We start from the raw sequence: 15696 nt of genomic DNA, 5'->3' as shown, positions 1-15696 counted from the left end.
CAAAAGTCTGAGGATAATAAAGAAAGTATCTATGCGAGGGAGTAGAAGGGGACTCCGAAGATCTGCGGACGCAAGCAGAAGTACCTTGAAGTCTCCTAGAATCAGCAGCACGTACTAACCCCGAGGCTGGTAGCTCGCACCTGGATCTGCACACGAAAACATGTGGAGGGAAGGGCATGAGTACACCACAATGGTACCCAGTAAGAACCAAGCCTAACCTTGGTCGAGTAGTGACGAGGTCAGGTCAAGGCCCTACCGGAGTAAATATAATAAATTAAACAGTAAAAGATATAAGTAGAATTTACGGTAACACGGTTAAAGAATTTTTTGAAAATTTAACAGTTAAGGGAGCCCTCAGCTCAAAACAAAGTAAACACAGTGGAAAATCTCTCGGGATACCGTCCCGTAGTTTCAAATGAATATGCAGTACAAGGGGATCTCCCGGAATACGTCCGTAGTCCCAAAGTAAATATGCAGTGCTGGGGGATCTCTCGGAATACGTCTGTAGTCCCAAAGTAAATATGCAGTACAGGGGGATCTCCCGGAATACGTTCGTAGTCCCAAAGTAAATATGCAGTATAGGGGGATCTCCCTGAATACGTCCGTAGTCCGAATTTAAATATGCAACGCAAGATGAAATGACAGGTATGACATCGAGTTATACAGTTTATACTGGACACAGATAAGGCAAATAAGGACTTAACGGAACATGATGCACAGAATGTCAATTAGCTAGTTAAAACACGTAAGCATGCTTTTCTAGTCTAAACTACACAATTAAACATATTAGTACAATTAATAAGAGAAGCAATTTATGATGTAAAAAGGTTAAACATGATTTTTGCAATAATAGCCAGTGTACGTACTCGTCACCTCATATACAGGGAGCCCACACACCAAATAATATCAAGATATCCTAAGGGGAAAGTCCCCAACACAAGGTTAGGCAAGCCACTTACCTCGAACCGCTTAAATCAACCCGATATCACGTTCTTGCCACGAGTATCCGACTCCAAATGGCCCGAATCTATTCAAAATAGTACAATACCATCAATACGTGCTAATGGAATGAATCCCACAAGAAAAACTACAAAATTAGGCCAAAATCCGAAATTGGCTCAAACCCGGCCCCCGGGGCCCACGTCTTGAAACCCGACAAAATTCACGAAACTCGAAAGCTCATTCACTCACGAGTCTAACCATATCAAATTTACTAAAATCTCACACCAAATGGTCCTCCAATCCACAATTCAAACTCCCAAATCTCTTGTCTCCAACTTCCAATTTCCACCTTAAATACACATTAACTAGGTGGGAAAATACATGGCAAGGCAAGATTATTGACAAAAAATAAGCACAAGGAACTTACCTTAATAAATTCCTCGAAAATGCTCTCAAAAATCGCCCTAACCCGAGTTTGCAAAGCCAAAAATGATAAAAATCACGAAGCCCTTCGGTTTTAATCACTGCCCATGTATTTCCGCAACTGCGGAACCTGGGTTCGCACCTGCGGGTGCGCTTGTGCGGAAAACGTGCATATCTGCGCAACTCACTTACCCCCTCTACCTTCGCACCTGCAACGAAAGGGCCGCATCTGCGCCCTCACGCCTGCGGAGTCCATTCCTCTTCTGCGCATCTTGCGCATGTGCGAACATCCTTGCGCATTTGTGGGCATCGCAGATGGGGAAACTTCCTCGCACCTGCGACCCCAGGCCAACTCTCGATTTATCGCATCTACACTTCCATCTCCGCATGTGCGGCTCGCGCACCTGCAGTATCTTTTCCGCAGGTGCGAAAACACCAGAACCAACAATGTTCAGAAATTTCTCTAAGTCCAAGTTTTCTCCCGTTAAGCATCTGAAACACACCCGAGGTCCCCGGGACCTCGACCAAGCATACCAACCAATCCTAAAACACCATACGAAATTAGTCGAGCTCTCTAATCCCTTCAAACAACGCAAAAATCACGAATCACCCTCCAATTCAAACTTAAAGAACTTGAAACTTCAAAATTCTACAACTGATGTTGAAACCTATCAAATCACGTCTGATTGACCTCGAATTTTGTGCACACGTTATAATCAACATTACGGACCTACTACAACTTCCGGAATTGGAAAACGACCCAGATATCAAAAATTCCACTACCGGCCCAAAACTCTAAAAAATCGACTTTTGCCATTGCAAGCCTAAATGAGCTACGAACCTCCAAAACACAATCCGGACACGCTCCTAAACCCAAAATCACCTAACGGAGCTAAGAAAACCGATGGAATTCCATTCTGGAGTTGTCTTCACATAGTTCTGACTACGGTCCAAAACCCAGGGCTTAAGCTCTCATTTAGGGACTAAGTATCCCAAAATACTCCGAAACTCAAAACCAATCTTCCCGGCAAGTCACAATAGCAAAAAAAGATTTGGGGAAAGCAGTTAATAAGGGATCAGGACTATTACTCTCAAAATGACCGGTTGGGTCATTATATCCTTCCTCTCTTAAAACAATTGTTCATCCTCGAACGAGTATAAAGACATACCTGAAACTGTGAAAAGATGAGTGTACTGGCTGCGCATATCCTGCTCGGTCTCCCAAGTCTCCTCCTCGACCGGCTGCCCCCTTCACTGGACCTTTACTGAAGCAATATTCTTTAACCCGAGCTTTCTGACTTGCCTGTCCAAAATGGCTATTGGCTCCTCAACATAAGATAGATCTTTGTCCAACTGGACAGAGCTGAAATCCAATACATGAGTCGGATCACCGTGATACTTCCGGAGCATGGACATGTGGAATACCGGGTGAACTCCTGCTAGGCTGGGAGGCAAGGCAAGCTCATAAGAACCAATGAACCTCGGGCTCAGCTTTCCCTTCTTCCCAAACCTCATGACACCCTTCATAGGCGATACCCGAAGCAAGACCCGCTCACCAACCATAAATGCAAATTCACGAACCTTACGGTGTGCATAACTCTTCTGCCTGGACTGGGCTGTGCGAAGTCTCTCTTGAATCACCTTTACCTTATCCAGGGCATCCTGGACCAAATCTGTACCCAATAATTGGGCCTCGCCTGGCTCAAACCATCCCACTGGGGACAGGCACTGCCTACCATACAAAGCATCATACGGTGCCATCTGAATGCTTGACTGATAACTGTTGTTGTTAGCGTACTCTGCAAGTGGCAAGTATCGTTCCCATGACCCTCCAAACTCCATCACACAGGCACGAAGCATATCCTCAAGAATCTGAATTGTGCACTCGGACTGCCCGTCCGTCTGAGGGTGAAAGGTTGTGCTCAACTCCACCCTAGTACCCAACTCCTGTTGTACGGCTCTCCAAAACCGTGATGTGAACTATGTACCTCTGTCTGAAATGATGGATATTGGAATACCATGAAGGCGGACAATCTCTCTGAAATAAATCTTAGCCAACCTCTCCGAAGAGTATGTAGTCAGCACCGGAATGAAATGGGCTGACTTGGTGAGCCGATCCACGATTACCCAAATTGCATCGAACTTTCTCAAAGTCAGAGGAAGTCCAACCACAAAGTCCATGGTGATCCGCTCCCACTTCCACTGTGGGATCTCCAACCTCTGAAGTAATCTACTCGGTCTCTGATGCTCATATTTAACCTGCTGACAGTTGAGACACTTGGCCACAACCCCAACTATGTGCTTTTTCATTCTTCTCCACCTATAGTGCTGCCTCAAGTCCTAGTACATCTTCGCGGCACCCGGATGAATGGAGTACCGCGAGCTATGAGCCTCCTCGAGAATCAACTCCCGAAGTCCATATACATTGGGCATATAGATTCGGCCCTGCATCCTCATCACACCATCATCACCAATAGTCACATCTCTGGCATCACCTCGCTGAACCCTATCCTGAAGAACTAGAAGATGAGGATCATTATACTGGCACTCCCTGATACAGTCATAAAGAAAAGACCGAGCAACCACACAAGCTAATACCCGTCTAGGCTCTAAAATATCCAATCTCATGAACTGGTTGGCTAAGGCCTGAACATCCAAGGCTAAGGGCCTCTCAGCTGCCAGAAGATATGCCAAACTCCCCAAACTCTCTGCCCGGCGACTCCAAGCGTCGGCCACTACATTGGCCTTCCCCGGGTAGTATAATATAGTGATATCATAGTCTTTAAGTAGCTCCAACCACCTCCGCTGATGCAAATTAAGGTCTTTCTGCCTGGACAAGTACTGCAAACTCCGGTGATCAGTGTAAATCTCACAGGGAACACCGCAAAAATAATGACGCCAGATCTTTAGGGCGTGAACAATAGCTACTAATTCGAGATCGTGAACTGGATAATTCTTCTCATGCACCTTCAACTGTCTAGACGCGTAGGCAATAACCCTTCCATCCTGCATCAATACCACTCCAAGGCCAATCCTCGAGGCATCACAATAGACAGTGTATGACCCTGAACCTGTAGGCAATACTAATACTGGGGTTGGAGTCAAAGCTGTCTTATGCTTCTGAAAGCTCTTCTCACACTCCTCGGTCCACCTGAACGGAGCACCCTTATGGGTCAGCCTGGTCATAGGTGCTGCAATGGATGAAAATCCCTCCACAAAGCGGCGGTAATACCCCGCCAAACCAAGGAAACTATGGATCTCCGTAGCTGATGACGATCAAGGCCAACTCTGCACTGCCTCCACCTTCTTCGGATCTACCTTGATCGCATCACAAGACACTATGTGGCCCAAGAATGCCAGTGAATCAAGCCAGAATTCACACTTAGGGAATTTTTCATACAACCTCTTCTCCCTCAAAGTCTGAAGCACGGTCCTCAGGTGCTGCTCATGATCTTCCCGAGACCGGGAATATACCAGGATGTCGTCAATAAACACAATGACGAAGGAATCAAGATAAGGCCGGAATACACTGTGCATCAAATGCATAAAGGCTGCTGGGGCATTGGTCAGCCCAATGACATGACAAGAAACTCATAGTGACCATATCTAGTCCTGAAAGAAGTCTTCGTGATATCCAGCTCCCGAATATTCAACTGATGATAGCCAGAATGCAAGTCAATCTTGGAAAACACCCTGGCATGCCGCCTGATAGGGATATTGACTTCGGTATTGATTTGGTATCAGGAACTCAACCCATTTCTATTCCACCGTATCGTATGGCACTGACAGAGTTGAAGGAATTGAAAGAACAACTTCAAGAACTCCTTGATAAGGGGTTTATTCAGCCTAGTGTGTCACCTTGGGGTGCACCGGTTCTATTTTTGAAGAAGAAGGATGGTTCCAAGAGAATGTGTACTGATTACAGGCAGTTGAACAAGGTCACAATCAAGAACAAGTATCCTTTGCCTCGTATTGATGATTTATTCGACCAGCTTCAGGGAGTGAGGGTGTTCTCCAAGATTGATTTGAGGTCCGATTATCACCAGTTGAAGATTCGGGATTCAGATATTCTTAAGACAGCTTTCAGGACCCGATATGGCCATTATGAGTTCTTAGTGATGTCTTTTGGGTTGACCAATGCCCCAGAAGCATTCATGCATTTGATGAATAGTGTATTCCAGCCCTATTTAGACTCATTCGTTGTTGTATTCATTGATGACATTCTGGTGTACTCTCGTAGCCAGAGGGTCCATTGTGAGATCTATACTGATCATCGGAGTTTTCACTATCTATTGAAATAGAAGGATCTTAATTTGCATCAACGGAGATGGTTTGAGCTTCTTAAGGACTATGATATCACTATTTTGTACCATCCGGGGAAGGCCAATGTGGTGGCCGATGCTTTGAGTCGCCTGGCAGAGAGTTTGGGGAGTTTAGCATATCTTCTAGCAATAGAAATACCTCTAGCATTGGATGTTCAGGCCTTAGCGGGCCAGCTTGTCAAATTGGATATCTCGGAGCCTAGTCGGGTATTGGCTTGCGTGGTCTCCAGGTCTTCTCTTTATGACCGTATCAGGGAGCGTCAGTATGATGACCCCCACTTACTCATTCTTCAGGACAGGGTTCAGAGAGGTGATGCTAAGGATGTGACCATTGGCGATAACGACGTGTTGAGGATATAGGGTCGGATATGTGTGCCTAATGTAGATGGGCTTCGGGAGATGAATCTTGAGGAAGCCCACAGCTCGCGGTACTCCATCCATCAGGGTGCCGCGAATATGTACCAGGATTTGAGGCATCACTATTGGTGGAGGTGGATAAAGAAGGATATAGTTAGGTTTGTGGCTCGGTGTCTCAACTGTCAGCAGGTTAAGTATGACCATCAGAGACCGGGTGGCTTGCTTCAGAGATTAGAGATCCCAGAGTGGAAGTGGGAGCGGATCACCAAGGACTTTATAGTTAGGCTCCCACGGACTTCAAGGAAGTTCGATGCTATTTGGGTTATTGTGGATCGGCTGACCAAGTTTGCGCACCTCGTTCCTATTGGTACTAATTATACTTCAGAGCGGTTGGCTGAGATTTACATCCGAGAGATTGTTCGCCTGCATGGTGTCCCAGTTTCCATCATTTCAGATAGGGGCACTCACTTTACCTCATAGTTTTGGAGGGCAGTGCAGCGAGAGTTGGGTACTCAGGTTGAGTTGAGCACAACTTTTCACCCTCAGATGGACGGGCAGTCCGAGCGCACTATTCAGATATTGGAGGACATGTTGCGTGCTTGTGTCATTGACTTTGGGGGTTCATGGGACCAGTTTCTGCCACTCGCATAGTTTGCATATAACAACAGTTATCAGTCAAGTATTTAGATGGCTCTGTACGAGGCTTTATATGGGAGGAGGTGTAGATCTCCGGTAGGATGGTTTGAGCCAGGTGAGGCTAGGCTCTTAGGTACAGACTTGGTCCAGGATGCATTAGATAAGGTGAAATTGATTCAGGAGCGGCTTCGCACGGCGTAGTTTAGGCAAAAGAGCTACGTGGATAAGAAGGTTCGTGATGTGTCTTTTATGGTTGGGAGATGGTTTTGCTGAAGGTATCACCCATGAAGGGTGTTATCAGGTTTGGTAAGAGGGGCAAGTTGAGCCCCCGGTTCATTGGGTCCTTTGCGGTGCTTCAGAGGATAGGGGAGGTGGCTTATAAGCTTGCCTTGCCACCCAACTTGTCTAGTGTGCATCTAGTGTTTCATGTTTCCATGCTCCGGAAGTATGTTGGAGATCCGTCCCATGTTTTGGACTTCAGCACGGTTCAGTTGGAGAGTGATATAACTTATGATGTGGATATGGTGGCCATTTGGGATCGGCAAATTCGGAAGTTGAGGTCAAAGGATATAGCTTCAGTGAAGGTGCAGTGGAGAGGTCAGCCTATGGAGGAGGCCACCTGGCCGAGTAGGAGATGCAGAGCAGATATCCAAGCCTATTCGAGACTCCAGGTATGTTTCTAGACCCGTTCGAGGACGAACGAATGTTTAAGAGGGGGAGGATGTAACGACCCGGCTGGTCATTTTGGGAGTTATAGCCCCGTTTCACCTATTTCTACTTCTTTATGTGTTATTTAGCTGCATTGTGATGTATCGGGTTGGTTGGTTCGGGTCCGGAGTGTTTTCGGAGTGGAATGAGACACTTAGTCTCTTATTTAAAACCTTAGGTTGGAAAAGTCAATCAGATGTTGACCTATGTGTAAACGATCTCGGAATTTAATTCTGATGGCTCCATTAGCTTCGTTAGGTGATTTTGGACTTAGGAGCGCGTCCGGAATGTGATTTGGAGGTCCGAAGTGGAATTAGGCTTGAATTGGCGAAAATTGGAAATTTGGCGATTTTGGTCGGCAGTGAAAAATTTGATATCGGGGTCGGAATGGAATTTTAGAAGGTGGAGTTGGTTCATAGTGTCATTTGTGACGTGTGTGTAAAATTTGAGGTCATTCGGATGTGGTTTGGTTAGTTTCGGCATCAGTTGCCGAATTTGGAAATTTAGAAGTTCATAGGCTTGAATCCGAGGGTAATTTGGTGTTTTAATGTTGTTTTGAGTGATTCGAAGGTTCGGCTAAGTTTTTATGTTGATATATGACTTGTTGGTATTTTTGGTTGAGGTCTCGAGGGCATCGGGGTGATTCCGGGTGGTTAACAGATTTGTCGAAGTTGGAAAATGCAGCTGAAGCTACTTCTACTAATATTTCCGCACCTGCGGAAAGGGAGTCGCAGGTGCGGGGCCGCTGGTGCGTATGGGGGTTCGTAGGTGCGGGCAGTTCTGGGCTACGCATGATGCGCAGGTGCGAGACCTGGGGCGCAGATGCGGAAGGAGGGAAGAAGGCTGGCTTCGCAGATGCGGCGACTCACACGTAGGTGCGCAAGCGCAGGTGTGACAGGTTGTCCACAGATGCGGAACCTGGGCTGAAAAGTGAGGTTCACACCTGCGATGGATTTTTCCACAGGTGCGGTTGCGCAGAAGCGAGAAATGGTCCGCAGGTGCAAAAAGGCCTGGGCAGAAACCATAAATAGAACCCTTTGCGAATTTGGTTCATTTCCACCATTTTCAAGTCGGTTTTGGGAGCTTTTGGAGTGATTTTTGAAAGGTGATTCAAGGGCTATCAGTGAGGTAAGTTTCTTGAGCCCTAATACTCGTATATATGGTGATTTCCCATTGTTTAATCATGTAATTAGTGAAAATGAGGGGTTAGGGCTTGGAATTTTTGGAGAGTAATTTAAGGATTGGAAGGACCAAACGATGTCGGATTTTGATGAATTTGGTATGGTTAGACTCGTGAGTGAATGGGCTTTCTAGTTTTGTAAATTTTTTCAGATTTCGAGACGTGGTCCCGAGGGACGGGTTTGAGCCAGTTTTGGGTTTTTGGTCTAAATTGGTAGTTTTTATTGTGGAATTCATTCCATTAGTGTATATTGATGGTATTGTACTGATTGTGAATAGATTTGGAGCATTCGGAGGCCAAGTCCCGAGGCAAGAGCATTGCGGGGTAGAGATTTGACCGGGTTGAGGTAAGTAACGATTGTAAATCTAATCCAGGGTATGAAACCCCAGATTTCGTATCACTCTACTATTTTGAGGTGACATACATGCTAGGTGACGGGCGTGTGGGCGTGCACTATTGGGGATTGTGACTTGGTCCGTCCTGTAGCAACTGTAAAGTTGCATATTTTGTTGAAATTATATGATAGTTATATGTTTTAGAAAGAGTTTCTGTAAATTGGGCTGAATGCCATGTTTGGGCCTTGTGCCAGTGCTGTTTGGACCCCTAGGGGCCTTTTCATACTATCCTCTCACTGTTTTCGATGAAACTCTATACTCAGTCATGGTTATACTTGTTTACTGCATAACTCGATTTTATGACTCTATATTGATGCATATAAATGTTGTTTTGTGCTGAATGCCCTGTTGTTACTGAAATGCCCGAGTGGCTTGAGAGGTTTATGACTGAGTGAGGCCGAGTGCCTGATTTGTGAGGATATTTATGGGATTGGGCTGCACGCCACAACATATTCGATATAGGACGAGGGCCTAAGTGATTTATGCCATGATTTGGCTTGATATAGCGCTTGGGCTGAAGGAGCCCTTCCGGAGTCTGTACACACCCTCAGTGAGAGCATGTACCTACTGAGTGTGAGTGCTGAGTGCTGAGTGACGGGGAGGCATGAGTGATTGTGAGGTATGACCGAGTGGCAAGAGTGATTGTGAGGTATGCCCGAGTGGCAAGAGTGATTGTGAGGTATGCCCGAGTGGCAAGAGTGATTGTGAGGTTTGTCCGAGGGGCTGTATACGAGTGATGCTTTGCCCGAGGGTCTATATATGAGTGATGCTTTGCCCGAGGAGCTGTTTATGATTTCATCATTTTTGCTTACCTTTGCATTTTTCCTCTGTTTGAAAACTGTTGAAAAATATCCTTAAATGTTTTTTTTCTGGAACTGGGTGTAAACGAGATATTTTGATTCAAATCCTGATTTTAAAAGCATGAGGTATTTTACTGAGATTTCATGATATGAACGTTATATGCTTTATTGCTCGTCACTATTGCTCAGACTTTATTTATTGTTGTTACGAATGGATTAGAATGCGAAGGAGTTTCACACTCGGATGGATCAGATTTCGGGCGCGCCTCTAGTGTTATAAGGCCATATTCAAAAAAGTACACACAATTGTCATTTAAGCCAATCACAACACCAGAGCTAATTTCGAAGAGATTCAAGATGCTGGACATGCTAAAATATGATGGGACTTCGGATCCATAGGAGCGTATCACAACCTACATGACGGCAGAGAAAGGAAACGATTTGGCTCAACATGAGATCAAGTATTTTGTTGAAGAAGTTCGGTGAAACCCTCATGAAGGGGCCCCTGATATGGTACTCCTTCCTACCCGAGCATTCAACTGATTCTTTTGAAATGCTTGCAGATTTGTTACTGTTAATTAGTTTATTGTCAATAACAACTGGGATGGGGATAAGCTTAACTCTATGGTTTCAAATCAAATGACTCAATATATTTCTAATATTACCATTGGTAATCAGAATAATGTTGATTTCCCTATATGGAATGATTCTGAGGATGGAGTTTATTCTAACAAGTATGCTTGGAACTCTATTAGAAACCATATGCCAAAGAATATGTTTTTAGCAAATACAGTCAGACGTATCTATAACAACATCCCTATATAGCAACACTTCACTACCAAAGTCAAGTTTTTTCCAGAACCAATTTTCATGTTATATTATAATATATATTCTCTATAACAACACTTCTCTATAACATCCAAATATATTTGAAATTACTGAGTTGGCGTACTCACATTACTTCCTGCACCTTGTGTGCAGATCCAGGTGTAGCTGGACACGGTAGCTGTTGTTGATTATTCTGGTTGCAAATTTTCTCGGAGATAGCAATGTAGTTCTTTGGCGATCACAGCCCCTACTCTTCTCCCTCTTGTCTTTCTCTAGTTGTATTTAGCTATTTTCCAAGCTGAGTTAGCCTTGATATTGTTAGGCAGATTGTAGTAGATGCTCATGACTAGTGACACCCCGATGTCTGGCTTTTCTTTTCCGCACTTTTGTTTGATTTGAACTCCTTTACAAAGGTTTTTAAGGTAAATAGCCTTGGAATTATCCTTGAAATGAAAAATATCGATTTGTTTTAGAATGAGTCGGCTTGCCTAGTACCACGATAGGCGCCATCACGACAGGGGTTAGTTTGGGTCGTGACATCTTCCGCACTTGTGCACACTTGGCCGCACCTGCGGTCCAAGGTCCGCATCTGCGGACTTCCCTTTGAGCTTCCCCTTGCGCTTCTTCGATCACCAGACCGCTTCTATGGCCTCTCACCTGCGGCCTCATTCTCACAGGTGCGATTGCACCAGAACCTGCAATTCTTCAGCAATTTTTCTAAGTCCAAGCATGATCCGACAACCATCCAAAACACCCCTGAGGCCCCACCCAAACGTACCAACAAGTCCTAAAACACAATACAAACTTGCTTGAAGCCTCAAATCACATCAACAACGCCAAAAGCACAAATCATACATCAATTCTAGCCTAATAAAATAATGAACTTCCAACTTCTAAAATTCATGTCGAACCATACAAATAAAACCCGAATAACATCAAATTTTGAATGCAACTCCAAAATGATACAACGGACCTATTCCAATTTTCGGAACCAAAATCTGAATTCGATATCGACAAAGTAAACTCTTGGTCAAACCTCTCAACCTTCAAAACCTCCAACTTTCCAATTTTCGCCAAAAAACACCAAACTAACCTACAGATCTCCAAATCCAAATCCAAACATACGCCTAAGTCCAAAATCACCATACGAAGCATCGAAACAATCAAAATTCTATTCCGACGTCGTTTACAAAAAGTCAAACTCCGGTCAACTTTTCCAACTTAAGCTTCTAAACTTGAAACTAAGTGTCCCAATTCACTCCGAAACATTCCCGAAACCACACTAACCACCCCAACAAGTAATAAAACTACAAATGAACATAGAAGAGGCAATAAATAGGGGAACAAGGCTATAATAAACAAAACTACTGGTCAGGTTGTTACAGTTTAATGGCATGTCGGCAAAACTGGTTCTGCCGTGTCGCACCTGCGGATTTCACATAGGTGTGACTGAAATTGGGCTTTTACAAAGCTGCAAAAGTGAGGAAGGTAGTACAGAATAGAGGTTTAGGTGAGTCTGGGGTATAAAATTTAAGCATTGAAGCACATGCGCAGATGCACATTTGGAGCCCACCAGCAGCTCTGCAGGAGCGGAGTTTACTTCGCAGAAGCGACTGGGCAGCTGTTTAAGTGGATTGCGCATTTGTAAGGACTTTGCTGCAGATATGAGGTCGCAGATGCGACATTGTTGGCCGCAGATGCGATATCACTGGGAGTATATTATATTTGAGGTTTTTCTTTATTTCACTATAATTGAAGATTGGGAGTTCGGATTTGAGCAATGTTTAGGCAATTTTCGCCCACTTAGATTGTGTAAGTTCTTTTAAATTGGATTTGATTAGTATTCAAAATTTTATCTTTGATTTTGGAATTTGATTGGTGAATCTAAGGAAGAAATTTGGGGTTTTGCCTACATTTTAAGAGAGTGGAATTTCAGTACCGATTAAGACTCAATTTTGGAACCTAATTACGTATTTGAACACGGCAGGCTATGGATCATTAGATTTTGGTATTGGTTTCAGATTTCACGCACGCGGGCCCGAGTTGACTTTTGTTGACTTTTGAAAATTTCTTCAAAGATCGAAGATTTATGTATTGGGATCGCTTCCTATGGAATTGTTGACATCCTTAGATGATGTTTGACTTGTATTTGTGCGATTGGAGGGCTAGATCGAGATTTTAACGCGATTCGAGGTTGAAGACTAGCTCAGATGAGGTAAGTATCTCGCCTAAGCTTGATTTGAAGGTAATTTCCCCCGTTGACTATTATATTTGTTATGTTTTGGGGATGACGTATATGCGGGGTGGCGAGCGTATATGCATGCACCATATTTATTCATGATCCGGATCGTTCTTAGGCCATTAAATGCCTTATTTTGACATTATGCTTATTTGATATTGTGTTGTTTCTCCACTTGTAAGACTACGTAGGCTACTATTCATGTTAGAAATTATGTCTAGACTACCTGCTTATTTGTTGAGGCATGATAGGTCTATTATTGCTATTTTGAGCTATTTGTCTTAGTCGTAGTCATACTTCTCAGTCATGATATTATATCCGCATGTTATATCACTATATTTGTATTCTTCTTACATGTTATCTCACATGTTATTATCGTCCTTACTTGTGTGACATGTTTTTGAGTGGATTTGTGGTACCTTGGTTACACCTTAGTGACACTTGAAAATATCTCATGCTTGCAGTGAGGGTAAGAAAAAAGCCAACTTCATTGTTTCATGTGCATTATGTGATAAGCCTTAGATTAATAATTCAATGATATTGGATTGTAGATCTAGAACCCGGCGCGAATATTTTATGTGGCGAAATCATGAGTAACACTTTGTTTTGAAAAGGATCATAGTCTTCTTTGACCCAATTGTGCCTCTATAGGGAATCGACTTAATATCATCAAAATCCACTTAATATCATCAAAATCTAACCATAATCGACTTAATATCACCAAACAATTCTAGGGAATTCAATTTCAATAGATAAAGCTAAGATCTTTACACTTTTCTCAAAATGTTAACGAAAGTCAACCCGGGGTCCCCCGGTCAAAACCCAGGTCCAATAGTAGATTCCGTCTTCCCATAAACCCACGAGTTCATATATATGATTAGTTTCAAAATCCGAGTCCAAAATCGACTCTCAAAACTCAATTTCTTATTTTTCAAAAACTTGACAAAGTTTCAAACATTTTCACTTTGATTCACATGATTTTGATGTTAAAATCTAAGATATGTTGATAGAATATGATTAGAAATGAATTAGAATCACATACCCAAAGTTTGTAGGTGAAAATGCCCTCTCTAAGTCGCCTCCTACAAAGTCTAGGGTTCAATTATGAAAGAATGAGTTCAAAAATCCTGTCGCCCAGCCCTTTAACCAGCGGCAGATGTCGCATTTGCGATACAGGGTTTACATTTTCAAACCCTCACAATTGCGGACCAGGTATCGCATTTGCGAACGCTGACACACTCAGCATTCATCGCAATTGCGATAGAGTCTTCACAATTGCGAATTGGAGGGTCATCGCAAATGCGAACAATTGTTCGCAAATGCGGACTAAGCTATAATCCTGTTGGCTTCGCAAATGCGAATGGGAGGTCGCATTTGCTATAACTGCCCCTCTTCTGTCACCTTCGCAAATGCGATCCTGGTGTTCGTATTTGCTACACCAGAGCACCGGACATCATATTTCTGCAATACCAGTCCAACTCACTACGGAACATGTACGAAACTCATGCGAGCCCTCGACGCTCCAAACCAAACCTTCACGCAAGTCTAAAAATATTATACGAACTCGCTCGACAATCAAAACACAAAAATAACATCTAAAACTATGAATTGAACTCTAAAACGCATAAATTTCAAAGTAAAGTTCAAGAATCTCTAAAATTACAACTAAGCGTCCGAATCCTATCAAATAACCTCCAAACGTCACCAAATATTGCAGACAAGTTCTATACACCACAACAGGCCTATTCCAAGTCCCAAAATCCAATTCCGAGCTCGATAACTAAACGTCCACCTATGGTCAAACCTGTCAACTTCACATTGCCAAATTTTGGCAAATCAACATTAATCAACACGTGGACTTCCAAAATCATTTCTGCGCATACGCCAAAGTCCGAAATCATAATACGAAGCTATCAGAGTCCTAAAAACACAGTTCTGGGGTTATTTTCACAAAAGTCAAAGTTTAGTCAATATTTTCTAGTTTAAACTTCTAAGTCAAGACTCAAGGGTCCAACCCAACCCAAAAGCTTCCCGGAACAAAACTAACCAACCTCCGCAAGTCATAAACTTATAAACACACTTGGGTGAAGCAATAAAAGGGGTAGCGGGGCAAAATTACACAAAACGGCTGATCAGGTTATTACATTCTCCCCCTCTTAATAATAATGTTCATCCTCAAACGTGCATAAGGACATACCTGAAGTGGTGAATAGATGAGAATAACGACTCCGCATGTCGTGCTCGGTCTCCCATGTCGCCTTCTCTACTAGATGACCCCTCCATTGAACCTTTACTAAAGCAATATTCTTTGATCTCAACTTCCGGACCTGTCAGTCCAAGATAGCCACAAACTCCTCAACATAAGTCAAATCCTTGTCCAATTGGACTATGGTGAAGTCTAAAACATGAGACAGATCACTGTAATACTTTTGGAGCATAGAGACTTTGAACACCAGATGAACCGCAGATAATCAAGGTGGCAAAGCAAGCTTGTAGGCTACTTCCCCAACCCTCTCAAGGATCTCAAAAAGTCCGATATACCTAGGCCTCAACTTTCATTTTTTCTCGAACCTTATCACACCTTTCATGGGTGAAACCCGGAGCAAGACTTTCCAACCATGAACGCAACATCGCGAACCTTCCGATCTGCATAACTTTTCTGCTTAGATTGGGCTGTATGAAAGCCGATCCTAGATCATCTTGACCATCTCCAAAGCATATCAAACTAGATTCGTGCCTACTTGTTACACCCCATGTTTTCGTACGTGAGAGTACGTCGTAAGTCAATTGATGTAAGCTAATAAATGAAATCATCTTTGAAAGTACATAAAGTAAGCTAATCATGTTACCATAGAGGTTACAAATA

Source organism: Nicotiana tabacum, chromosome 19 (genome assembly GCF_000715075.1).
Source record: "Nicotiana tabacum cultivar K326 chromosome 19, ASM71507v2, whole genome shotgun sequence".
Taxonomy (NCBI): domain Eukaryota; kingdom Viridiplantae; phylum Streptophyta; class Magnoliopsida; order Solanales; family Solanaceae; genus Nicotiana; species Nicotiana tabacum.
Note: the sequence above shows the minus strand (reverse complement) of the source record.